This window comes from Prionailurus bengalensis, chromosome C2, assembly GCF_016509475.1.
Source record: "Prionailurus bengalensis isolate Pbe53 chromosome C2, Fcat_Pben_1.1_paternal_pri, whole genome shotgun sequence".
NCBI classification, from domain to species: domain Eukaryota; kingdom Metazoa; phylum Chordata; class Mammalia; order Carnivora; family Felidae; genus Prionailurus; species Prionailurus bengalensis.
The window spans coordinates 95,408,737-95,435,859 of NC_057350.1; the positions used below are offsets into that span (position 1 = coordinate 95,408,737).

A 27,123-nucleotide genomic window follows, 5' to 3' on the forward strand; every position below is an offset into this window, starting at 1 on the left:
ATGGCTTAGAGGTTACCTTAGGGGTCAAATTCTGGATTTGAGTCCTGGTGCTGCAGCTTAAAAGGTTTGCAACTTGGGGCAAGTTATATAAATTCTTTAGGTTTTTTTTCCACACCTGTAAAATGCAGATAATAATGACATGTGGGGATATTGTAGGAATTAAAAAAAACCATATTTTATGTAAAGTACTTAGGACAGTGCCTGCCATATTGCAAATGCATGATATAATTTTCAACATGTTCAGCACCAGCGTCACTTCTTTTAAGCAACTGGAGAGTCCACTGTGAATCTGGGGCAGTGCAAGCAATTGGGTATATGTAGGTTTACAAGGTATACGCTGTGTCTTCAAGGAGCTTGAAGTGTAGTGATAGAGACAAACGTAAAAACAGGTATGTTTGGTAGGAGCTCTGGGGTGCATGGCTAGCTGTATAGGGGTGAGGAAAGTGGGGGAAGTGGACCGGGATGGGGAGTGGGATGTTTCAGGGAGCTGAAATACTTTAAAGCTATGTTATTAGTTCTGTGGTGGGAGTGCCATTGATGCCAAATATTGATGTGGGTGAAGTGGGAGTTGTTTCTTAGAAGTAACCTTTGCATCTCTCCTATTCTGCTGTCTTTAGCCTAGAACAGGCTGAAGTATTCCATGTCTGGGTTGTTATATCTTCCTCTGCTGCCTGCCACCCTCTGAGTCTAGTCTTTCCCTCTTCAATGCTTCTGACATAGGATCTAATATATGTGTGTGTGTGTGTGTGTGTGTAGACATATACATATACATATACATATACACACACACACATATATATATTATACACACACACATATATATATACATGTATATGTGTGTCTGTGTGTATATGAAATGTTGTTTACTAATAAGCAGCAATGTGTGTGCCCAGCTTTGTATGAGGAAGCCTAAATATTGCAAATCAGTATGGAACTGAAAACACAGAAAATGCCTTTTAAGCACTTTTGTTTCCTTCTTGGAAAATCTACTAATGCAACACGTTAATAGGTCAAAGGATGTTAACTCTGGAATCATTTCAACAGATGTCAAAAGACATTGGTAAAATTTAGCTGTCATTCTTATTTAACCCCTCTCCCCAAAGCCCCCCCCCCCAACTATTCTTTTTTTTTAAGAGAGAGAGTGAAAGGAGGGGAAGGGCAGAGGGAGAGGGAAAGGATCCTAAGCACACCCCATGCTGAGTGCAGAGCCCAATGTGGGGTTCAATTTCACAACTATGAGATCATGACCTGAGCCGAAATCTAGAGTCAGATGCTCAACCAACCCAAGCCATCCAGGCACCCCTAATCTTTTTAAGTAAGCTGTATGTGCAATGTGGGGTTTGAACTCATGACCGACCCCAAGATCAAGAGTTTCATGCTCTACCCACTGAGCCAGACAGGTGCCCCATTCCAGTTATTCTTATTAAACTGAGAATAAGGGGATTCTTTCTTGATAGAGAATGTGCTTAAAACCAACAGCCCACTTCATCCCTACTCTTCAAACACCGGAGAATCTCTGTGTGGTGATACTGTTGGTTAACTACCTATCAGCCATTCCCATCTCCTTTCTTGATGTCCTGCTCTGAATTTGGGTTGATGTTTACCCCTCCCACAATCTCAGAGGAAGTGGACCTCCATCTTCTTGGTCCCAGCATGGAAGAGGTGGAATAGATTAAGGATTGGATTGGATCCCCATCTCCTTCGTCCCAGCATGGAGGATGTGGAATAGATTTAGGATTGGATTCCGTTCCTTTTGTTGATGAGTTTAGGCAAGTCATGTGACACAATGGAGGAGTCAGGGAGGTTTGTGGGAAGGGTTTCCTCACTTTTACAAGTGAGCTTTTAAAAATGAGACTTACCCTCTTCTGTGCTTGGATATTGTGTAGAAGACCATGATACTTAGATTTGCTGCAGCCATCTGACAATCATGAGGGGAAAGCCTGGAGAATCATAGAAAAACCGACTTAGGTCCCTACATTGTTGAGTAGCTGAATTAATCAATGCTACAACTGCCCTGACTCCAGATTTCATATTATATTAGCTAACAATTTCCTCATTGTTTAAGCCATTGGAGTTGCGTGTTCTTTTATTTGCACTTGTAAACACCCTAAGTGATATACAGATCTTTCTTGACTTAAAATGGTGTGATGCCCCAATAAACCCATTGTAAGTTGGAAATATCTTAAGTCAAAAATGCATTTAGTACTCTTAACCTACCAAACATTGTAGCTTAGCTTAGCTTACCTTGAACACATTCAGGATACTTACATTAGCCTATAGTTTGGCAACATCACATAATACAAAGAGCATTTAATAATAAAGGTTTCAATATCTCATGTAATTGATTGAATACTGTACTGAAAATGAAAAGTAGAATGGTTATATGGGTACAGAAAGTTTGTAAGTGTATCCGTTGCTTATCCTTATGATTGTGTGGTTGACTGGGAGCTACAGCTCGCTGCCACTGCTCAGCATCATAAGAGAGTATTATACTGAATATTGCTAGCCCAGGAAAATGCAAATTACAAGTATGGTTTCTACTAAATGCGTTTTGCTTTTGCACCATCTTAAAGTAGAAAAATTGTAAGTCAAATCATCGTTAGTCAGGGACTGTCTGGTATATTCCTTTCATTTTTTTAAAGGTATATTTATTTTGAGAGAAAGAGAGAGAGGGAGCATGCAGGGAGGGGACAAAGAAAAAAGAGAGAGAGAGAGAGAGAGAGAGAGAGAATCCCAAGCAGGCTTCATACTGTCAGTGCAGAGCCCAATGCAGGGCTCGAGCTCACAAACCATGAGATCATGACGAGCTGAGGTGTTCAACCAATGTAGCCACCCAGGCACCCTGAAACCAAAATTATAAGGATTAGATGATAGTGGTGCTTTCATTATTTACAGATGATACCTTAAATTTAGGAGAATCAACTAAAAGAAATTAGAACAATAAAAATTTAGCACTGTGGGTAGATATAAAATAAGTATACCCAAGCCAATAGGATTCTTATTAGTGAGCCAAAATAACCAATTATAAAATATATTTGAAAAATGATACCTTTACAATAATAACAAAAAAACCATATATATATATATATACAATATGCATATATATAATATTATACATATATATATATTCTAGGAATGAATTTAACAAGAACTCTTCTGTACAACTTATATAAAGAAAAATTTAAATCTTAGCAAAGGATATACTGAAGACTTGAGTAAATGCAAAGATAGTTCATGTTCCTGGATAGGAAAAACTTAGTAACGTAGAGGCATCTATTCTTCCTGTGTTAACATGAGATTTCAACAAAAATATCAAGAAAAATTTGTTTTAAGATTTTAGGAAATGATTCTAAATTTCATCTGGAAGAATGATCACACAAAAATAGCTTTCTAATCTCCTGGTATAATTTGTGTTTCTGTCATTTGTGTGTGTTATATGTGTCAGTCTTATTGCTGTATAAAGTTTTAAGGGTTACAACTTCATAGTAGATTGTAACTTTTATGAATCCAAAACACTCTGCCCCAGGTAATGGCTTTTCTTAGAAATTATTATTATTATTATTATTATTATTATTATTGTTATTATTATTTTTATTAAATTTTTAATTTTAATTCCAGTATAGTTAACATACGTTTCATATGTCCAATATAGTGATTCAGTAATTCTATCCATCACTCATTGCTTTTGAAGAAATTATTTTTGTTTTTTAAAAGTGTTTCTTTGTGGTTGCTTGATATTTTTATTTTCTTTTTATTTCTAGACTTTGTATAGATTTGTTTTGTTGTATCTCTTGAAAGAGCATATACATAGTAGATTTTGTTGTTTTTTTAATGAGATATAATTGACATTGTATTAGTTTTATGTTTTAGGATTTGATTAATTTTATGATTTGATGAAAGTATGTATTGTGAATAAGATTTTATTTTTGGACCTAATCTGAAGGTTTTCTTTCAGAGGGAAAGTTTATGTCATTTGGTTTTATTGATTACTTATACATATGATATGTTTGATCATCTGTCATTTTTAAAGTTGCATTTTCCTTCGTGTCTCCATTGTTTTTTTTTTTTTATGTTTATTTATTTTGAGAGAGACAGAGCACGAGAAAGGGAGGGGCAGAGAGAGAGGTAGAGAATCCCAATCAGGCCCTGCACTGCCAGCTCAGACCCTGACCTGGGGCTCAAACTTACAAATCGTGAGATCATGACCTGAGTCTAAATCAAGAACTGGACGCTTAACTGACTAAACCATCCAGTCACCCTCTATTGTTTTTCTATATAAACGTTTTTCAAAAATGCAATTTACATATGTACTTACACCTGCAGTTCTCAAATTACACGTATTAATAATAAAATGGGAGCCTTTAATGTCCCTATTGCATAATAAAGTGTGAAACCTTATTCCCCTACCCTGATCCCATGCTTCTCTCGCTCTTTCCAGTGTTTAATTCAACCTGATTATAAATTGGATATATATGTTGTGTTGTTTGATCTCAACTTAATACTATATACGTAGTTTTTTTTAAGATTAAGGGTTAAAATTTGAAGGTATTAAAAACAATACATTGTTTTTCAGGGATAGTCTTTGTATTTTGCATTAAATCAGCTGTACTAAATCGGTTGTAGTTTGCCCTTGTTATATTCTTGAATTCTCTATTTTTGATTTGCCTTTCAGTTAGCTGGAATATATACTTTACTTTTTAAATGACTATTATGTATTTGTCATATTTTATGAGTTCTTGCATAGCTTCAAAATTGTCTTTTGCTTTTTTCGGGAACAATAATTGGGGAATACAGTTACTTTATCACCACCCTTTCTTCACCAAGTTGTGTAGGTGGTTCATTGGCTTGTGGTGTGTAACATTGTAAAAGAGACGTTTGGGGCTCATTTGATATTACTTTGTAGTTAACCTGATTTTCTGCCTGGTTAGTTACATGAATTTTGAAAAAATTGGAAATTACTTTTTTGGGTACAGGTGGGATCTGTTTTCAGTTATTTTGCTTAGAACTCAGTGTACTTTTGCTCCTACAAGCTGGTTTTCGTCCACATATTTTATTTAAAAAAATTTTTTTAACGTTTATTTTTGAGACAGAGAGAGACAGAGCATGAACGGGGGAGGGGCAGAGAGAGAGGGAGACGCAGAATTGGAAGCAGGCTCCAGGCTCTGAGCCATCAGCCCGGAGCCCGACGCGGGGCTCGAACTCAACAGACCGAGAGATCGTGACCTGAGCTGAAGTCGGACGCTTAACCGACTGAGCCACTCAGGCGCCCCTCGTCCACATATGTTTATTTACCTTTACTATTTTTTTAATTTCTATTATTTCCTATAGAATTTCATCCTGCGGAATATCTGTTTGCTTTGTTTGGATCTCTGTGCCCTGTGATCCTTATATGTCAACTTTCCTGTCTTTATTTTTATATCTGTCCTTTAAATTGTTGCTGGGAGAGTGTTTCCTGTTGGTCTTTCACAGTATGGGCATTATTTTCCACAGCATCAGTTCTGTTCTTTACTGTCTCTGCTTTTGCACTTGCGTTTTAGGTAGGTGTTTTCTTCCCTTTTCGCTATTCGCTCTAATCTTAAGGACACCATCTCCTCTTTGCAGTTCCCCCATTTGAGGACACCATGAAGGTGCATTCTCAAATTTTTATGTCTAATATGTTTTGTGTGTTTTCTTCTGAGTCATCAGGACACAGGGCAGAATAAGAGAAAAGAAAAAAAAATGACCCAATGTTATAGGTCTATTGCTTTTGCCGTTGGGTTTCTGTTTATACATTCTCAAAAGGAAGTAATGAACCAGTCTTGGATTTGCCAAAGGGCGAGATAGGAGTTCCAGCCTAGATGGCGGCTTCCCAGTGGGAGACTTTAGTGAGTTTTAATGTCAGTCTGCACATGTTTGAGTCCTGTGTACCATATATTTAATTTCTCTGTGATTCAGTTTTCTTATCTGCAAAATGGGGCTATTGTGAGCATTAAATGAGATGATATATGTGAAGAAGACACACGCACAATTCTCCTAAATGCAGACATAAGCCACTGTATGATTAGTTACATAAAACAAAACCATGTCCTTAAAACTTATATATTTTTTTAGATTTTGAAGTTAACATATGCTCATTGAAAAGTTGGTTATTATAAAACAAGAAGGGAAAAAATTATGTGGTACCAGAGGTAACTCCTTTTACTATTTTGTCTTGGTCTTTTCCAGTCTTTCTTTCTTTCTTTCTTTCTTTCTTTCTTTCTTTCTTTCTTTCTTTCTTTCTTTCTTTCTTTCTTTTTTCTTAAAAAATAATTCTAGTAAAAACAATATATTGGTATGGAACCCTGGACATTTTGGCAATAAAACTCCAAAGAGGTTAAGTATACAAAAATATGCTCACACCTAGCATGACAGCTATCACTGTGTTCTCTTCACATTAGACATGAAGAAAGTTCATCAATATAGGGAATAAATGGAACATATAATACCATCCAAAGGCATTTTTAGCGTTAATAATTATTTCCTTTTTTATCCAGAACACAAAATTTGTCATTTTGGGCCCTTAATTAAAATTAATTCTTTCTTAAATATGGTTGTCTGAAGAGTGGAAACAAATAGGCTGGACTTAAGTGTAACTCATTATTACTGAATTTCCTGAAGGCAGAATGTTAAACATGAATGTTCAACTTGATTCGGTTTGACTTTCCATTTTCTGTAACATACAGATTTTTAAAAATTAAGGTCTAATTAGGGTGTCTGGGTGACTCAGTTAGTTAAGTGCCAGACTCTTCATTTTGGCTCAGGTCATGATCTCATAGGTTTGTGAGATCGAGCCCTGCATCAAGCTCTGTGCTGACTGTGGGGAGCCTGCTTGGGATTCTCTCTTTCCCTCCCTCTCTCTCTCTCTCTCTCTCCTTTTCCCCTGCTCCCTCTCTCTCTCTCTCCAAATAAGTAAATAAACATTTAAAATTAAGGTCTAATCTTGTTGTAGGTATTTTTTTATGTTTATTTATTTTTGAGACAGAGAAAGAGAAAGAGAGACAGAACACAAGTGGGGGAGGGGCAGAGAGAGAGAGAGGGAGACACAGACAGGCTCCAGGCTCTGAGCTGTCAGCACAGAGCCTGACATGGGGCTCGAACCCACGAACCGTGAGATCATGACCTGAGCCAAAGTCAGTGATTAAGACTGAGCCACCCAGGCATGCTTGGTTGCAGGTATTTTTATTTAGGTACCTTGTCCTGTATTCACGATTAAGGTAAACCTCAAAACTTCAGAACTATTTTTCTGAACTGAAATACAAAGGAAATATAAAAGAAGATTCTCTGTTTATTCACTTAGTGTCAAATTATTTAGTATTACATAAAAGCATTTAATTTTGTTGTTTAACATTAAAAAGACTTAAACTTTTGATTAAAAGAGTATTATTTTATTTTCTTGATTCATATTAAAAACTAGAGTACTTTTGTTGTTTCTTGGAATTTTTGGGAGCTAAATTTTGAGCTCCCACAAAATTAGAGGTTGGGGTTTGATACTTAATGTGATGCCATTACTGAAAACAGTGTCACAAAACTCGTGTCTTGAGGGACGGCTATACACTAGATACTGCTCTTGGCATTTTGCATATTGTTTAGTTGGCAAGGTGAAACATTGTAGGGCAGTATTTTATTATAAGCCAATGGCTCTCAAACTTTAATGTGTGTTAGCCTTACCTGGGAAGTTTGGTAAATCACAGACTGCTGAACTCTGCCTCTTGAGATTCTGATTCAGTGGGACTGGGGCGTGGTGTGGGGGAAGGCACACATAAATATTTACATTTTAACAAAGTGGTACTGATGCTACTGATCCCAGGGCCACACTGCAGAACCAGTGTTCTCAGTGACATAGGAGTGGCGAGTACAGTGAATCCTGGGGCATTAATGTTGCAAACCGCTCTTGTCTGGGAGGTGTGTGTCCAGCTTCTGGGGCAACGTAGGATTTGAGCAGAACATTGATGAACACATAGTACAGGGTATGGTCTGAAGAGAGGCTGGAGGAGAAACAACCAGGCGGGGAACTGTGTGAGCAGTGGTGTGTAAGGCTTGTTGGAGGGGTGGAGAGACAACCTCTTGCTCTCTCTCTCTCTCCTTCTTCCTCTTTTCTCTCTCTCTCTGTCTTGTTTCTCTCTCTCTCTCTCTCAACTTCTGAAGCCAATGTGGTACTAATAAACATTGATTGGACGAGTGACATGATCAAACCAGTGTTTTACAAAATTAAGCTGGTAGCATTGTAAAATGAAATGAGAAGGGCAGAAGGGAGGCTCTTGTAGAAATCTTAATCTGGAAGAAATAAAAGTTTTTATTCAGGGGTCGCTACATCCTTAAAATAAATATGATAGTCAGGGGCGCCTTGGTGGCTCATTTGGTTAAGCATCCCCCTCTTGATTTCGGCTCAGGTCATGATCTCACAGTTTGTGGGTTCAAACCCCACGTCGGGCTCTGTGCTGACAGTGGGAAGCCTGCTTGGGATCTCTCTCTCCCTCTCTCTCTGCCTCTCCCCTATTCTCTATCTCTCTCAAAATAAATAAATAAACTTTAAAAAGAAAAAAAAATATGATAGAATAAAGCTGCTTGCTTTGTGGAGGGATAGTTAAGATGGAGTGTTTCTTTAGACTCGGTTAACTTAAAAGGAATGTGCAGCTCGTGGCTATAATAGCAGAGCGGGAGCTTGGGAGACAGGTGAAAACTAAATAGAGATATGACGATTGATGGACAGATTGATTCATTCGTTTGTGCAGTCAACAATGTTGCAGGCGCTGAATGGGCTGCTGGCGACCCCATGAAGGGAACACTTAGAATGGTTGTGAGTGAAAGGTCCTGGTAGTGTAGCTTCAGAGGGACAGAGAGGAATTTAGGGGATCTGATCCTTGAGAACAGAAATGAAGGAGAGAGTAAAGGAGAAAGGAGAATGTGGGAGGAGCTATCATAGCCATTACAGTGAACCAGGATACTCGATCTTCCCACCAAGGCTAGAATTTGAGGAAGGAGGTATTTGGGCAATGCCAAATGCTGCAGTGTGGCAAGAAGGTTACAGCACAGAATTCCAGAGTCTGGGCTGGAAGATTGGAATGTCCTCCTTGCCCTGCAGGAGTGTTGTTTGTAGAAGAAGGGAAGTGTCATTTGTAGAAGAAGGTTAGAGTGAAGGCAGTGGTTACAGAGCAATTTTGCAAGGAAATTTAGTGTCAAGCATTAGGAGAGATTAGGAGAGCAGAAAGCTGACATGCCTTCTTTTCTATTCTTAAAGCAAGAAGACCTTTGGGCTGTTAGTGGGCAGGAAGCAATGGTCCGGGAGAGATAAAGGCATTCATTACCCTCCTGCCTTGCTCAGGAAAGGGCCAATGGGTTCTTCCAGTGGCTCTGGACAAAATCCTTGGAAATCATCATTGGCCCCTCCCTTTTTCTGCATTGCAATTGGATGGATCAGAAAATCCTTTTGGTATTACATTCCCTTCAAAAATATATCCAGGGCCCAACGACTTCTCAACCTCTATTGACACCAACCTGCCACTATCATCTTTGTCCTGAATTATTGAAATAGTCTCCTAACTGGTCTTCTTCTTCCTTTCTTGACCTTGAGCCTGTCCTCAACAGTGTTTAGAGCGATCCTAACAAAGGTGAAGTTGGATCATGCCACTGTGCAGATTTCACCAGAGGCTCCTACTCTTTGACCCACTCAAAGTAAATGCTGAATTCCTTACAATGGCCTTCAAGGCTCTGTCAGGTCTGATCTGCACGGCTTCTGCTCCCCTCCCCTCATTGTTCTGCCTTTATCTACTGTCCTCCCCCTTGCTCACTGGCTTCAGTGACACCAGCCTTTTTGCTATCCCTCAGACCATCCAGAATGCTCCTGCCTTGGCCCTCTCAGGAATACTCTTCTCCAGATATCTGCTTGGCCAGTTGCCTCATTCAGGTTTTTGCTTACATGCATTTAAGTGTGTAAAGTGAGGCCTCCCAGTACATGCTTTCATAAATTGTGACTCCATAGGGCTTAGCATCTTTTAACACTATATAATTTACTTCTGTGTTTTACTTATTGCCTCTCTCTCTCTGCCTGCTAGGCTATAAACTCCGTGAGGGCAAGGACTTTCCCTTGCTTTTGTTCAGGGCTATGTTCCCAGTGGGTAGACCACCTCTCTGAAGTCAGCTCTAAATGGATTTTGCAGTTAGTGTGAGAGGAAGTGTGCATGGTAATTGAAGGAGACAGCCCTGAGAGGGTAATAATAATAGCTGGTTATTGTTAAGCACCCTACTTTGGGGCAGCTACTTTAATCTATTATCATATTTAAATCTTACAACTGTCTTGAATGGTGGACATTATATTCCATTTTATAGCTAAAGAAGCTGAGTATTGGGGAGGTTTATAAACTTTCACAAGCCTAATAAACTAGTTCATGCTCTTAGATTATGGAGGCACTCTACAATACTTGATTAAGAAAAGAGGATGAAAAGCAGAGGGTTTAATGCTAGAAGCCAGGAAGGATTTTCCTCTATTAGGGAACAGAAAATAGATGAAGAAGTGTAAGAACTGAGACTGAAAAGAGAGTCTGTGCCAAATCTCTTTCTGATGACCTTGATTTTTTTTTTTTTTTTTTTAGTAAAGAAGGAAGCCAGATTATCTGTTGAGGTGGAGAGGAAGTGACTAGGGATTTTACAAGGGCAAGGGAGGTGTGAAAATAGATCTGTCTGGGCATTCTGATGAAGAATCTACAGGAGGTCACTACTAGTATTCTTGAGATGTTTTCAGGGCCCCTTTGTTAGCAATGGATGGCATCTTTGAGATCATTTAATTCAGCTCCCAAATGTTACACTTTATCACTCTGCATCTTTTTTGTCTGCTATCTATCAAGACCATGGTCACTTCTACTCATCTTTGAAGATCTTACATCTGTTTTCCATTTGTTTATTGTCTTCTTCATTCTTTTATTTTTTTAAGTTAAGGTATAATTGACAATATAACATCATATTAGTTTTTGGTGTACAATATAATTATTCAATGTTTGTATATATTATGAAACGATCACCACAATTAGTATAGTTAACATCTGCTACCATAAATACTTAGTTTCTTTTTTCTTGTAATGAGAACTTTTAAGATTAACTCTCTTAGCAAATTTTAAAAATGCAATACCATATTATTAACTCTAATCACCATGTAGTACGTTACATCCCTATGACTTACTTGTTTTATAACAGGAAGATTGTACCTTTTGACCTCTTTGGCCCGTTTTTGCTTACCCTTCCACCCTCTGCCTCTGGTAACCACCAATCTGTTCTCCGTATCTATGAGTTTGTGTTTGTTTTTTAGATTCCACATGTAAGTACATAAGTGGGAAAGTGAGATCATACAATGTCTTTCTCTGTCTGACTTATTTCACTTACCATAATGCCTTCAGGAACCATCTGTGTTATCACAAATGGCAAGATTTCTTTTTTTATGGCTGAATAATATTCCATTGTACATAAATACCACATTTTCTTTGTCCATGCACCCATTTAGGCTGTATCTTGGTTATTGTAAATAGTTTATCTTTCAGTGAGTGCAAAATCTTTTTAAGTTAGTGTTTTCATTTTCTTTGTATAAATACCCAGAAATGAAATTGCTGGATCATAGGGTAGTTCTATTTTTAACTTTATGGAGAGAACCATAATACTGTTTCCCACAGTGGCTGTACCTGTCTTCATCATTTTTGACTTAATTATTTGTCCAGGTAGATGATCATTTAACACCTGGATCTTGCTGTTCATTGCCTTCCCCAAATCCAGTGACCTTAACCTCTCCCCTCCTCAGTCATTGGTACCTGGTGTTGGACCTGAGTAATCTGTGGCCTTATAAGCAAAGCAGTGAAGTGTTTACAGTGTCAGGGGGTGCTGAGAAGGGGTAATGGACAAGTACGAAGAAGGGGAGGAAGATTTGAGGGTATAGATAGGATGGAGCTCCAGTCAAAATGGGCAAAAATTTGAGGCAATTATTCAGGTAGACCTGAATAAAGTTCATTCCTGTTTAAAATAGTTTTGTATGTATTCCAAGATGACTTTGATGTTGAAAAAATGTGCATTTTTTACATTCATGTTGCTGTCATTTTTTCCTTTTTTTTTTTTGATTAAATAGAACGCATATTGTTCTACTTAAAACATTAAAACTTTTTTTTTTTTTAATATGGGAAAAGTTACCAATGAGATGTCTTTTGCATAGAATTTTGGATAAATACTGTGTAGGTATGGGTAATAAATATAGCATAGTGATAAATATAATTTCTTAAAATTAGAATTTATAGGGAGTCAGATTATGCATACTTCTCTATTTAGCCAAAGAGGTGGCAAAAAGTTGGCATTTATATTAGTGTGAATTAGCGTTACTATTTATAACATTACTAACAGATATCTGAGAAGAATTGTTAGTTTGCATACCATGTTTTAATATTTGGCAGGTTGCTTAAATTGTGGATTTTGAAATTAGTATATACATATTAAAAACAGGTATTGATTTCATTGCTTTTTTCTAAAGCACACAAATTAATCATGTGTAAATTGAGTGGGAGTGCACATAAACACCATATGCCAATATATATGAATTCAGATTATTTTTAATGTAAAGAGTTTGGTTTTAAATGATCTGGGTGATTGTAGTCCTTTTTTCTATTTAGTAACGTGTACAGGTTTATATAGCAATGTAATAAGTATTCACATATCGACACAGTGCTGCACATTGACTGATTTGCATATTGGCTAAAATATCTTCAGCTTTAGCCATGGAACTTTATAAAAACGGAGGGAAAGTTCAACCTGGCTTAAAACGGCATATTTTCATTGGAGAAGAGTGGGATAGACTACTTGGTCTGCCTTCTCATTGGTGCAGGGGATGATTCTAAGTTTCCAAAGATTTCAGCTGCTCGAAGCCAACCCATCTGGGAGGTATTAGAACACTAACAAGAACTCATTATTTTATATCAATGAAGAGAATTAGTTTGGTTGATTAAAAAAATTTTTTTTCAGGGGTCGAGGGTGGGGGAAATGAGATGTTGGTCATCTAGTTGGACTTCTAGTTAGAAAATGAATAAGTTCTGGGATCTAATGCACAGCACCGTGATTATAGTTAGCAATAATTTATTGTATACTTGAAAGTTGTGAAGAGAGTAGATCTTGAATGTTCTCATTATAAAAAAGAAACGGTAATTATGTGACTGGATGGAGGTGTTAGCTAATGCTGCAGGGGTGATCGTTTGCAGCATATAATAAGTGTATTGAATCAACAGGTCATACACCTTAAACTTACAAAATGTTATATGTCATTTATATTTCAATAAAGCTGAAAAAATTTTGAAAATTAAAAAAGAATTTTTTTACTATGGTTTCACTGGACGATGAGCTTTTCAAGAGTTAAGGCTAACTAGGGTCCCATATTCATCTTTGTATCTTGAGTGCTTTGCACAACTTCTGGTACATGTTAGGTTTTATTTCTTTATTTATTTATCTATATATTTATTTATTTATTTATTTTTGAGTATAGTTGACACACAATGGTACATTAGATTCAGGTGTACAACATAGTGATTCACAAGTTTATATATTATGCTCTGCTCACCACGAGTAAGTGTAGCTACTATCTGTCACCCTACAATGTTCTTACAATATCATTGATTATATTCCCTATGCTGTGCCTTTTATTCCCATGATTTATTCATCCCATACCTGGAAGCCTATACCTCCCTCTCTCCTTTTCCCATTTTGCCCAACCCTATGTTAGATGTTTGATGACTGTATGATTGCCAAAAGCAAGCTTATTTTCTCATTTTCTATCTTTTTAAAAATTTATTTTAGAGAGAGAGCAAGAGAGCAAGGGAGAGGGCAGAGGGAGAGAGAGAGAGAGAGAGAGAGAGAGAGAGAGAGAGAGAGAGAGAATCGTGGGGCTTGATTCTACAACCCTGTGATCATAATCTGAGCAGAAATCAAGAGTCAGATGCTCAACTGACTGGGCCACACAGGGGCCCCTATTTTCTCATTTTCTGATAGTAGTTCTTAAAAAAAATAATAAAACAAAAGAAGGTATTTTGAGAAAGTAGAGAGTTTAAAAAACAACAAATTATTGAGTTAAAGTGGACATCACTTAGCTAGTTTTTTAAAGCCATAGAAATATTACCTTTGTGTTTACAGTCTAAATTACTAACTCACAGAAGTAAATGGCCTAATTAGAAACAGTGTATGAATTTGAATGCATATGTATAAATGTGTGTGTATTTGTGGGGCACAATCATGGACACACAAAAGGCTGATAATAATATGGCCTCAGAAGAATATGCATTGAAGTTGAACCATAACATTACTTTATGTGCAGTACCAAACAAGGGCAGTGGAAAGAAGTGTGTGTTTTCTAGATGATAGGCTGGTAGGCTGTGTCCCTAGAGGACATCTTCCACACGGATGAATTTACCATGATGGGTCATTTCTGCCTTGTGGGGTCAGAGACAGGCTCAAGGTCACACAGCTATTGAGGAGGAGCATTGGGATTTGAACCCAGGGCTTCCTTCAAAAGTTTTTTTTTTTTAATTCTTTTATCCTTAGGCAGAAACCTGGGGCATGTTTATTTGTTAATATTTTAAAATCAGTTTTGTTCAGTTATAATTCAAATACCATACAAGTCATCCATTTGAGGTGTGCAATTCAGTGGATGTTAGTATATTCACAGAGCTGTGCAGCCATCATCACAATCAAGTTTAGAAAATTTCATCACCCCCAAAAGAAACCTTTTACTTATTAGCAGTTACTTCCCATTTCCCTCCAACTCTCTCTCCATTTCAGCCTGAGGCAACCATTAATTTACTTTCTGTATTAATAGATTTGCCTATAATGGACATTTCATATAAATAGATTTATAGAACATGTGGTCTTTTGGGACTGGCTTCTTTCACTTAGTGGGATGGTTGCAAGATTCATCCCTGTTGGGGGTGTCTTGGTGGCTCAGGCGGTTGAGTGCCCAACTTAAGCTCAGGTCATGATCTCCTGGTCGTGGGTTCGAGCCCAGCATCGGGCTCTGTGCTGATGGCTCAGAGCCTGGAGCCTGCTTCAGATGCTTTCTCTCACTCTCTCTCTGCCCCTCCCTCCCCTGCTCACGCTCTGTCTCTCAAAAATGAATAAACGATAAAAAAATTTAAAAAAAGATTCATCCATGTTGTAGCAAGTATTAGTATTCCATTCCTTTCTGAATAATATACCATTGTATGGATACACCACATTTTATTTATCCATTCATTAACTGATAGACATTTTTGTTATTTTCATTTTTTTGCTAGTGTGAATAATGCTGCTGTGAATATTTGTGTACAAGTTTTGTGTGGACGTATGTTTTTATTTCTCTTGGATGTAGACCTAAGAGTACAATTGCTATGTCATAGATTTGGGCTGTGTTTTAATCTCTAAGTTCTTATAGGTCCTTTTGGAAGTTGTCAGAGCACCCAAAATACATGGAAGTAGCAAGATAATGAAGAGCTACCCAAAGCTGTGTGTGTGTGTGTGTGTATGTGTGTGTGTGTGTGTGTGTGTGTACATATATAAGATTTGATAATCATGTTTCTCCTCTGTCCCAAATAGGAACACTCAGTGGAATTACAGAATCTTAGAATTGGAAGGCAAGTGAGAGATGACCTAGTATAACTGCTTTATTATAAAGATGAGGAAACTGAAGCTCAGAGACACACATCTCAAGATTGTGCAGCTGGGTGGTGGCTGGACAGGGACCAAGCCCATGGTCTCTTTTTCTCCGAGGGGGTGATTTCCTCTGGTTAGCCTCTCAAAGAGGGAGTGGTTCTTAGAAACGAGGCTCAGCTGATGAAGTAAAGATGTTTCGTATATTTTGCCACTGGCTGAAATCTATCTGGAGTGATGTTCTAGAACTAGGTCGTGGTAATTCTTTGGGATATGCTGTGTGGTCTTAGAAAAAGCTTGCCTTACAAACCATTTTGATTATAGGAAGGGGGTGCATGAGGCCCCAGTGGAGGTAGTGGTCTTAATGCCCATGAAAGAATGTCAGCAAGTGTAGAGGAAACATAATTGTTGAAATTCAGCACACAGATTTTTTTTAAGCTTATTTATTTATTTTGAGAGAGTGAGAGAGAAAGCACGAGTTGGGGAGGGGCAGAGAGAGAGAATCCCAAGCAGGTTCCATGCTGTGAGCATGGAGCCTGATGCAAGGCTTGAACTCACAAACCGTGAGATCATGACCTGAGTCAAAGTCAGATGCTTAACTGACTGAGCCACCCAGGCGCCCCACGCAGTCTGATTTCAGTAAAGTAGAATTTGAATGTCTCAGAGCCTGATGATCCAGGACATTTACAAATGTCAAGATTCCCAAATGGAAAGGGAACTTAAAAAAGCAAGGAGGGAGCTGTAAAGGAGAAAGTTAAAATGATTTTTAAATATTATAACACTTTTCACATTGCCAGAATGAATTCAGTAAATACTAAAGAAATAAGCAACTATAAAATTTCTCATTGGAGAAGGTGAGTGAAGATGTGGTTGATATGGATGCAGAAAGGTGGATAAATCATGCTGCAAGGATTATTTGGTGAAACAAGCCTTTTTTTTTTTTTTAGCAGATGTAGGTAAGAGTATTCAGAAGATCTTAGTAAATGCTCTTCATGCCTTTTCATTTTGAAATAAGGTATGATATTGACTTATTGAATCACTTGTTGAATTTTTTATAGATGGAAAGAATGTCTTGATTTTCCAATTTCTTCAAAAATATTTCTTGAGATGTGAAGAGTAATTTTATTGTTAAACATTTCATGAAATGTTTAAGAGACTTGGCAACTGAATGAAAGTAGCAAAATCTGAAAAATGTATTACTTCCTCAGTACGTTTCAAAGTACAGAGATTTGGGGTCATTTAAAAATTCGAGCAATAGTCATTACATGTTCTAAATTGAAGTACAGTAAGTTTCATTTATTTAATTTTTATTGTCATTATTAGTTATTGTTAATCTTTTTTAAAAATTTTATTTAAATCCAACTTAGTTAACATATAGTTTAATAGTGGTTTCAGGAGTAGAATTTAGTGATTCACCACCTACATACAACACCCAGTGCACATTCCAACAAGTGCCTTCCTTAATGTCCATCACCCATTTAGCCCATCTCCTCACCCAGCATTCAACAACCACTTATGAACTATGTACTCTATGTGAGACATTTTGTTTGCCACAAGGAATGCAAAGATTAACCAGGTATCATTTCTACTCTCAAGGAATTTATAATTTAGTGGCTGAAGTAGTATTTAATGTAGTATTTAATGTATTCAATGCCAGAACTTACTAAATGTTAATTGACATATACCCCACCCCTGCCAATGCAAAGAGAGAGGGAGGGAGGTGGAGAAATGGAAGGAATAATAAAAATCCAAAAGGCAGGCTTAGGGAATACAGTTTTCATAACCATCTTCTAAATAAGCATGTATAAACCCTGTCTCTTCCAGTTAGCATTAAAGATGCTCCACGGAGGCTAAGCCCTATTGAACTCAGGATGCAGATTTTATTGTGACCAGATGTATGTAACTAGAGGACGTGATGTATGTGGAAAATGCATAATGATTACTTGTAGGGGTGACTGATGATAAACTGGATCTTGGTTTTCAGTAATGCAGAGTAAATGGGTATAGCTGATGGAGCTTCTGTAAACTATGCATTCCATATTAAATTTTCCCAGCTTCCTAATTTTAGTTATGTTTTCCCCATCCCAGGGTCCAACCTAGTTATTTATTTATTTACTCATTCATTCATTCATTCATTCATTCGTTTGTATGTATGTATTATGTATTTAATCTAGGAGAGTCTTCCAGTCCCTTTTTTTTCTTCCTGACACTGATTTTTTTGGAGTCCTGGCCAGTTACCCTGATTAATATCCCACCTTCTGGACATGTGATGATTTTCTCATTATTACATACAGGTTAAATATTTTTAGGAAGAATACTTCATGACCAATGTTGAATAGTTGTTACTGTATCAGATTGAAATGGGTAATGTCAGGTTGTGCTACTCCCAGGTGGTAAATGCCAATTTATTGTCATACATGTGAAATCCAGGAAATAACTTGAATCTTTTTTCAAAAGAAACAGCTGGAGGCATTTGATGGAATTGCCTTAGGCAATGAGACAGTCAGTTGGTTGGGGTAGGAGAGGAGTATTGGTCATTAATCTGTTCTTATCAAGCGAATGGCATTAGCTCTAGTGATGTAACCTAGTTGCAGTCATGGTTGTTCTGGTCTCAGGGATTCTGCCCACATGTTCTGCATCCCTTCCATGGCACTGATTGTCTCTGCGTTTGTCCTAGTTGTGAGATTCGTTTCTGTTCTTTTAGTTTCATGTGTAAGAATCTTTTCACATCGGAAGAAGTAGGGGTTCTAAACAAGGAAATTTGTAGGCTGCATTCCCTTATTCAACAAGTATTTATTGGGAGCTTCTTATTGTCAGGCACTGTTCTAAGTACTGGTGGGATAGTGGTGAACCAAACAAAAGCCTGTCTTTATGGAACTTACATTCTAGAGGGGAGACCACTCATAAACAGAGACATAAAAGAATTGTGAAGTGTCAAATTGTGATAAGTACCATGATGAAACAGTAGGGAAGTGGTTACAGGGTGTGTGCGTGTGGATGGTATGTGATAAGATGGGCTGAAGGTCTCTTTGAGGTAATTGCTCAGAGGTGTGAATGAGAGAAGGGAGCAGGTTGCAGATGGAAATAGCCCCCGAATAGGTGTTCAGCTAGAACATGCTCTACGTCTGAGGGGGAGCCAGGTAGCTGGTTGGGCAGCTGGAGGGCAGTGGGTGAGGGGTCCTGGTAAAACAGTAGGTGTAGGAAGAGTACCAAAATGTGGTCCACACTGAGTATGGAAACAGGAAATTCCTGGAGGCTGGAGCTGTATACTGTTTCACTCTAGGAAAACAAGTATGAAATACCCTGGAAATGGCTGCATTAAAATAGACTTTCAACCAAGGTCTCCCACTTAGCCTCATGTAAGTATTGAACTGCCTTACATGCCATTTGACAGTTTTGCTTTGCATTCGTATCTCCAAGGTGATAATACAAGTACTTTAGCTAGAATACAAATTAGCAGTGGGGTCCATTCTTTCCAGCTGCGTATCTCTTTGTAAAGATGCGCAAATAGTTTTAAATCCTATGGTGCTGTAAAAGGAGCACTGAATTAGGAGTTGGAATATTTGAACCAACAAATTGGCATGTGGGAAAGCTCTTGAACATTCCTGAGCATTCCCATTTATCACACTGAGATAAGCCCTCTGGTTGTCTGATGGGGCTGTTGGAAGGATGGAATAGGATGATAGATATGAATGTGCTTTATAAACTGTGATGCACTCTGCAAGTCTAAGGGATTATTATCATTGAGACCTTTATTATAGTTTTGTTAAAGAGAGGCAGTCTATTATCTACCCCTCATTTGAAAGGAGAATGACAAATAGTTTACTTCAAGGTAAAATGCTTCTCAAAGAGCAGAATCTGATCAATGTACCTTAAAATACCTAATGAATTATTCAGCTGTTCTTCAAACCAGCATATCTGAACTAAGGAAATGATCACTTTTCACTCCCCTTTCAGCCTCCTGGAAATCCGCAGGCTCTCTGTGAGATCCTATCTGGAGACTCTTCTTGAGTTTCAATGCCAGATTAATAAACTAGAAACAGCTTTGAGCTTCTTGGAGAAATGGAAATTTGAGAAGGATTGGTGCATCCAAATTAGGCAGTAGGCAAAGATTCATTGAGTGTCTTACACAGATAGATGGAAAGATGGATGAATGGATAGGTGGTTGGATAGATACATAGATTAGATAGTGCTATCGGGGATAGAAAAAAGTATGAGAAATGGGTATTGATAATAATTATAGCTGATGTTATTCAGCACTCATATGTGCCTGGTATGAACCCACCCCCAAATCATAGGAGATGACTGATATTATTATCCTATTTTATAGGAGAGGAAAATACTATTTAGAGAGGTTAAATAGCTTGCTCAAGGTCATATAGCTAGAAAATTGCAGAGCTGTGGTTTGACTTTAGATTTGCCCGACTACAACCCTATACTCTTAATCATATATCTTGTCTCAAGTTGCATATGGGCATCATTGGAGAGAGAAGGATTTCCCTGGAGGAAGTTACATAGCAATACTGAACCGTGTATACATGCATTGGAGAGAAGAAGACTATATACATGGTAGGAATTTAGAGGAAGAAGAGAATGGGTTGCTGGGGCCTGAACTGCTTATGGGATGTGTGTCTTAGTCTGTTTGGGCTCTACACCAAAATATTACATGCTGGGCAGCTTGTAAACAACAGATGTTTATCACTGTGTGACCGGGCACCAACATGGTTGGGGTAAGGGCCCTTTGCTGCGTCACAGACTTAAGAGCATCTTCTCACAGTGAAAGGGACAAGGAAGCTCTCTGGGCCCTTTTTAAAAATAAGGGCACTAATCCCATTAATGAGGCTCACTCCCATGACCTAATCACTTCCCAAAGGCCTACTTCCTAATACCATCACCTTGGGGGTTCGAATGTCAACATATGAATTTTAGGGGAGGCTCAAACATTCAGACTGTATCAGGAGTTTTATTGGAAGAGAAGACCCTTTAGTGGGGTCTTAACAGATCATAGGGATTTGAGCAGGAGAAAATGAGCAGGTGCTCAGGGGAACCAGCCAGTACAAAGACAATAGAAGGGTATGAGCCAAGGTAAATATGTCCAGGGAGAAGTGGGCTGACGGGGCTTGTCCTTCCTACAAGAGCAGTTCTAGATGAGGCATGAGGGGAGATAGCATTAGGATGGAAGCCTAAATCTCTGCTGTGAGGTAGAGGAGGCAAGACCACAGAGATTGGATTTCATTCACTTGGCATTGAAGATGATTCAATGGCTCTGAAGCCAGTGGGATTTAATCAGAACTGTGCCTGGAGAGGACTTAATTTAGAATCAGATGTAGAGACCTGTTGGAGTTAGAAAAGATTGGATATGAGTAAAAATACAGTTTTGTATGTCAGATATTATGTATTTATATATCTCCAGGTAAAAGGGAAAGGAAAACCTATGTTAATTCTTTGAGTTGTGAACACAGACTATACAGACTCTCTCAAGAATGGGTCTAGTTCACGTGTGAAGAGGGGATCAAGGCCCTGGAAAGAGTCCTCTCTAAGGTACGGTTTTCCTGCTCAGCTCAGCATAGAGTGTTCATGTTCCTGATGCTTCTGGGTTTCCTTCTCATTATTGTGGTTTATGTTGTTAACTTGACCATTTTCCCTCTGGCCTGCATGATAAAAATACCTATAGTTTATTGAAAACCAACTATGTTCTGGGAATTCATAGCACTTGGAAGAATTAAGTGGGGAAACTGAGGCTCAGAGAGGCTAACAACTAAAGTCACATGTCAGGCACAGTAATGATGGAGTTGGGAGTAGATACCAGCCTTGTCCAGCCAGAAAACTTCTGTTTCATCTTTATACTAGTGGTAGTGAAGAGTATGAACTCCATTGTTGGGCAGCTCTGCCCCCCGGCTTGCTAAGTGCTCTTCGTCTGGTTATTAAATGTATTTGTGCCCCATTTTCCTCATGTGTAAAATGCGATTAGTCATAGTATCCACCTGGCATGTTGTAAGGGCTCAACGAATAGCTCTTTTATGATCACTTTCTTTTATTATTATTTTCTATCACCAAATCCCCTTCTGTCGGCTGTAACTTCCTGGTGCTCAGAAAAAGGCTTAAATTCTGGCACACAAAAAAGAGGAACATCTTTGAAAATCCATTCTGGTTTGTGTGTGTTGATTGGAAAACTCTAATTAGCTATCTATTTTTTCCCCCAGGATTTTCTTAACCCAGTTTCCATGTTGACACTGTGCACCCTTTTCTCCATGCCCATCCTGGTCACCATAAGCTGCTGTCTGTGTTGTACTCTGGACACTTGATGCCGGTGAAGCAAGAAGCTCTTGATGTTGCCTCACTGTCCCCCTTGCCTTGTCCGCACCAGGGAAGAACTGCCCTCCCCTCCGCTGAAGAGCTATTAAAGCTGTCCTATCTTATTTTGACCATGTGGGGCAAGGAAGAACTCAAGTAACTGATGATATGAGATTTCTGAAGAAGTCACTCAGGAAATTTGAAATAGGCTGTTATGAAACCAGACAAGCAGGGCAAAAAAAGCCACCTACTTGCCTGCAGTTATCAGGAAGGGGGAAGACAAAGGATTCAAAGAGAACCAGTTCCCTCGGGGTTTAGTAGTCATCTAAAACTGAAAACTCCTTGCCTTGTCCTTTGTGGGTTCTTCCAGGGCTGGAACACCAGAGATATTCATTAACGAGTCACTGGTGGGGATAAGCTTTGGTGTAATTGCTCAGTTGGCCTTTCCAGGAGTTACTTCTTTCTTGCCTGGCTTTAATGAGCAGTTTTATATACAGATACAGTCTCCAGTAGTCGTAGGATTGATGTCTGGGTCTAATTTAAAATAACCTGAAGTTTTGCTGCTTATCTAAATGAATATTCACAGCAGGAATTCAAGCATGAGTTTACATTGCTAATGTCCTGCAAATCTATTTGTCCGATAACACTGACTAATTATCCATTCATCTGCACTTGGAGGACCAGTACAAGAAGAGGAACAGTGAAGTCTTAAAATGATCAAAATTTGAAGCTAAACCTATTGTACCTCCATGAAAATACAAATGGTATTTTTTTTTAACTGGGAGACATTAAAACAAAGGCAATGCATATGGAAATTTGATGACTTGCTAGTGATCAAAGAAAGCTCTTATTCTTTCTTTCCAGTCACTTCCCCAACCTTGGTGACTGGCAGTGAAATGGAAGCACTGTGAATAGCCAACTAGCACAGTTGACCAATGCCTCCTTTTATCTCCCAGCATTAAGGTTATGTTGTCCTGTGGGAGTAGGCATCTACATGTGTAGATGATCCGCTAGGGCTCAGTCTGCCATCAGCCCCACGTTTGTGATGGAGATCATGCAAGGCTATCTGAGTGTGGTTTGTTAATGTGGTCTTCAAACTCGGTTCTTCCTTTGACAGGTGGTGTCTGTCCCCCTTTCCCTTTCAATCTGAATGGGTCTGATGACAGCTTTGTTGTATAAAGTATGGCAGAAGTGACTGCCAGTTTTTTGGGCAAAGGTTTTAAGAGACTTCAGCCTTGACTTCCTGCGTATCAGAATACTTGCTCTGGGAGCAGCCAGCTGCCATGTAAGAAGTCGACTATTCTGAGACTGCCCTGTGGGGAAGAAGTCTAAGATACTTGTTTGGAGAGGTTGTCTGGAGAGAGGGATGCCAACCAGTGATCTCAGCAAGATGCCAGCATGTGAGGAAAAGCCTTCAGGTGATTTGAGCTTCAGATGGGAAGCAAGAGTCCCTAGAATCATGACAAATAACAAAAAGCTGTTATTTCGAGCCACTAAGTTTTGAAGTCATTGGTTATCTAGCATTAGAGAACCAGAGTCAGGAGATGTTTATTCTTCACTATCGGAGGAGAGAATATACTTTGTCCAAAATTGTGTATTTCTACAGTCAGATGCTGAGAACCTCTTTAAACTGATGTTATTGGGGTTCTTTTAAGAGTCCCAGTGGACCAAAGAACCCTGTATAAATTGCTGCTCTCATCTGGCTTCTGATTTCTCTTTATTTAACTTTGCCTTACCTGTTTGTTACAAAATTGTGAATATAAATTTCCATTCTTCTGGCATGATATCCATGCAAAGCTAGTGCAAAGCACTGGCCAGAAGAAACACTGGGATGGGTGGGAAGAACCTAGAAATTGGCAGAAAGGACAGAGGAAAAATGATTAGAAGTTAGAGAAAACATGGTGTTCATACTAAGAATGGAGAGAGAAAGAGAAAATTCCATAATCAAAACTCCTGATTATGGTTAGTTAGCATTTGGCATCCTGAATGAGAAGACAGAGTGACTAGGTGCACTGGTGTTTCTCTGAAAGCCACCAGGCACATGTGGTGTGGAGGAGATGGTACGATGGGGTTCAATCCCAGCCTTCACCTGTCCATCGAGCTCCTCATCTTCTCAACAATGGGGGAAAGGGGGCTATGGTTTGTGTATTTTAAACAGCTTGGAGTTGAAGGCCATGTACATCTGGAGGCTACATGCGGCCCTTCTGTTCACTCAGTGGAGATACATATCAGGAGAAGAATGTTAGTGCCTTTCAGATTTAGTTTTTAACTTTTTCTTCTCAATAATGGGTGATGGTAGATTGAAGTTGTTTTGTTTCTCCAGATGGAGCAAGTGCTGGGCACTTAGGTACTGAGGATTCTAGGGCAAATTTCACCCAGGGGAACGCATGTTCCTTTTTTTCTTGCTGCTTGTCTTGTTGTTGTTGCTGTTGTTGTTGTTGTTGTTGTTGTTGTTTTAATCCCGCTACGTGTTTGCTAAATTTTCAATGCGTTTTGGGTTGTGGGTGCAAGGATAAGTAAGAATCAAGTTGCTTACTGCTAATATTTGTCTTTACCCTTTCAGATTCTGGTTTTCTCAAATTTTACCCCAGAGTGTGAGCACAGAGATAAAAGCATTAATTAAATGCACAAAATGAAAATGAAAATAACTATAAAGCACAGTTTAATCCCCCTCAGGGGACACTAATATAAAAGTATATCAACATTTAGCAGTAAGCAGATGGGGTAGAAACTGTCTGAGAGATGCTTCTTACTCTTATTCCATGAAATACAATTTTGAGGGAGGGGTGCTGATTGGCAATAATAAAAATATTTCCTAATGTTGGTACATACATGTAATGCTTTCCCATGTATCAGCCTTCATCAGTTCATAGCTGAAGAAAATGAGATTTAGAGATGTTTAGTGTCCTGTTCTGCTGGTCTGGGGTTTAGCCATAGGAGAGGTAAGGGGAAGTGAAAGAGGGCTGGTATGTGTTGTCCGAGCCAGAACCTTTAACATTTCATCTCATTATGACAACCCACTGAGGTAGGTACTGTTCTCATTCTCATCTGACTATCAAAGGAACTGAGGCTCGGAGAAATTAAGTAACACAACTGAGGCAGCTGATGAGTGCCATAGCCTGGATTTGATCCATATCTGCCTGCTTTCTGATATCTTCTGCCTCCAAGAGTACAGAATGTCCATCTTCTTCTTTTTCTTTTTTTAATGTTTATTTTTGAGAGAGGGAGAGACAGCATGGGTGGGGGAGAGGCAGAGAGAGAAGGAGACACAGGATCTGAAGCAGGGTCCAGGCTCTGAGCTATCAGCACAGAGCCTGACAAGGGGCTTGAACTCATGAACCGTGAGATCATGACCTGAGCTGAAATTGGACGCTGAACTGACTGAGCCACCCAGGACCCCCAGCATGTCCACCTTCTGATACCAAGTAAAGGTCCTTAGTGGCAGAATGAATCTGATGGCCATTACCCAAGCCTCCATGCTGTAGGGGCCTTCCTTGACGAGTCTTGGTCCCCACCTTTGTCAAAGCTTCCCTTGGTGGCTAAATGAGCCACTGTGGTCTTTTCCCTTCATCAGAGCTAAAGCTTTCTTCATTAAATAAGATCAGAAAGTTAGGGCTTTCATAAATAAATGATCCACTTTTGCAAAAACTTTCCAAATTGAATGGGGAAAAAAAAACCCTCATGTAATATTTTAGTTCTCTATGTAGACTTTTCCCTCCTTTCTATTTAATGAAGAAATAGAATTTATACCAGGTACAGAACATAAACGTAATGTGAGAGATATTATGTTTACTTTACCCCGTTTTTTAGAAGAAGCTGCCACCGAGATGATTTTTATGGAAATTATATCTTGTTATGATTCCCATCATACTGTTATGATTTTCTCTTTTATCTTTAGCCTTTTATGGGCTTGGTTATATCAGGATGTGTGCTTCAGAGTAGGTGTGTCATTCACTGCGGGTTATGAAAGCTGACTCAGAACCGTAATTACTGAAGGGATTGGAGACAGGAAGCAGCCATGAGGCACCTGGACTCCTTCCTTTCTGGACTATTGATGAGGCTACAGCAGATGCTCGGATGAGCCTAATGTGGTAGATAGGCACAGCTCACAGCTCTTAGATTCTCATGTGTGTTCCATAGTGGGACATCCCCGTGTTTCCTCATGCATACTTAGGGAAGTCCAGCCCATAGCCAGAGCTTCAAAACACTTGCTAGATGAAAGTTAGAAACATTAAACTCTTGGATGTCCCTGTTCCGCTGGAAAACGGAGGTATAGGCTCTGTTATTCCAGTAGAGTATTTACCCAGTGCCGATTTGCAGAGGGTAGGTGGCTGCTTCGTTGCGTACCTGGCTCTCCCTGCCAGTGTGGAACAGGGGAGGGCGAATATTTGCCTCCCAGACTGTTTAAGGTGCCACAAAGCCAATGAAAATTGCTATTTCAGTAATGGTGGCCGACTGTCCCCCCAGCCCCACTCCATTTTAAATGAGAGAAAATGGACCACAGCAACAAGGCGGTTTTCATTTTGCAAGCAGAAGAGTTTCTAAATTTGCAACAGATAACTCTGGAAAGTTACTGGAATCTTAGCAGTACTGAAGGTCGTCTAGAGAGATGCTTGCTTTCTTTTTATGACACTCCTGCCAAGATCCTCATCATCCCCTGTGCCCACCTCCCTCCCCTTCCACACTGACTGCTGTAAGAGCCGCCCTCGTTCTCTTTTACTTCTTTCTCCCACTTTCTTTGGCTCAACAGCCATTTCTGCTTTTCCTTCCCCTCTTTTACACACTACATACCAGCGGAGATTCCCTTCCAGTCCCCATCCCCTTCTAACTCCTCCTGACCTTTCCTCTCCTGCCCACTACTGGAAGGGCCTCTTCCTGTGTTCTTCTCTCTCTACCCACTTCCGCCCCCTAAACTAAGCTCAGCTGGAAGGGCCTCCTCCACTTCTGCCTTCTTCCTCCTTTCTTCTAGGTTTAGTCTTATGGGATCTATTATGATCCCTACAACCAATTACTAAGCTTGCTATTTCAGGTATTCAGTATTGACCCAGTGAACTGAAGAATATCACACTTCCGTGTGCCTGTTTGCCATCTGTAAAATGGGAACATGGTCTCTTGCTCTGGCTGGTTAACTTGGGGGATCTTTTCTAGCCTTTGGACCATGTTTGCTCTCGGTATGTG

The 27,123-nt window shown here is 39.1% G+C and overlaps 1 protein-coding gene and 1 long non-coding RNA gene across 12 annotated transcripts in view; one reads left to right on the forward strand and one right to left on the reverse strand.

Moving 5' to 3' along the window:
- The window catches only part of TNIK (TRAF2 and NCK interacting kinase), a 396,420-nt gene that overhangs the window by 21,514 nt on the left and 347,783 nt on the right, over positions 1-27,123 (forward strand). The window lies entirely within an intron of this gene.
- LOC122491734 lies at positions 21,666-25,134 on the reverse strand. Its single transcript, XR_006299428.1, has 3 exons — positions 24,778-25,134; positions 23,682-23,791; positions 21,666-23,396 (listed from the first exon to the last, which is right to left on the reverse strand). It is a non-coding gene; the product is annotated as an uncharacterized LOC122491734 (long non-coding RNA).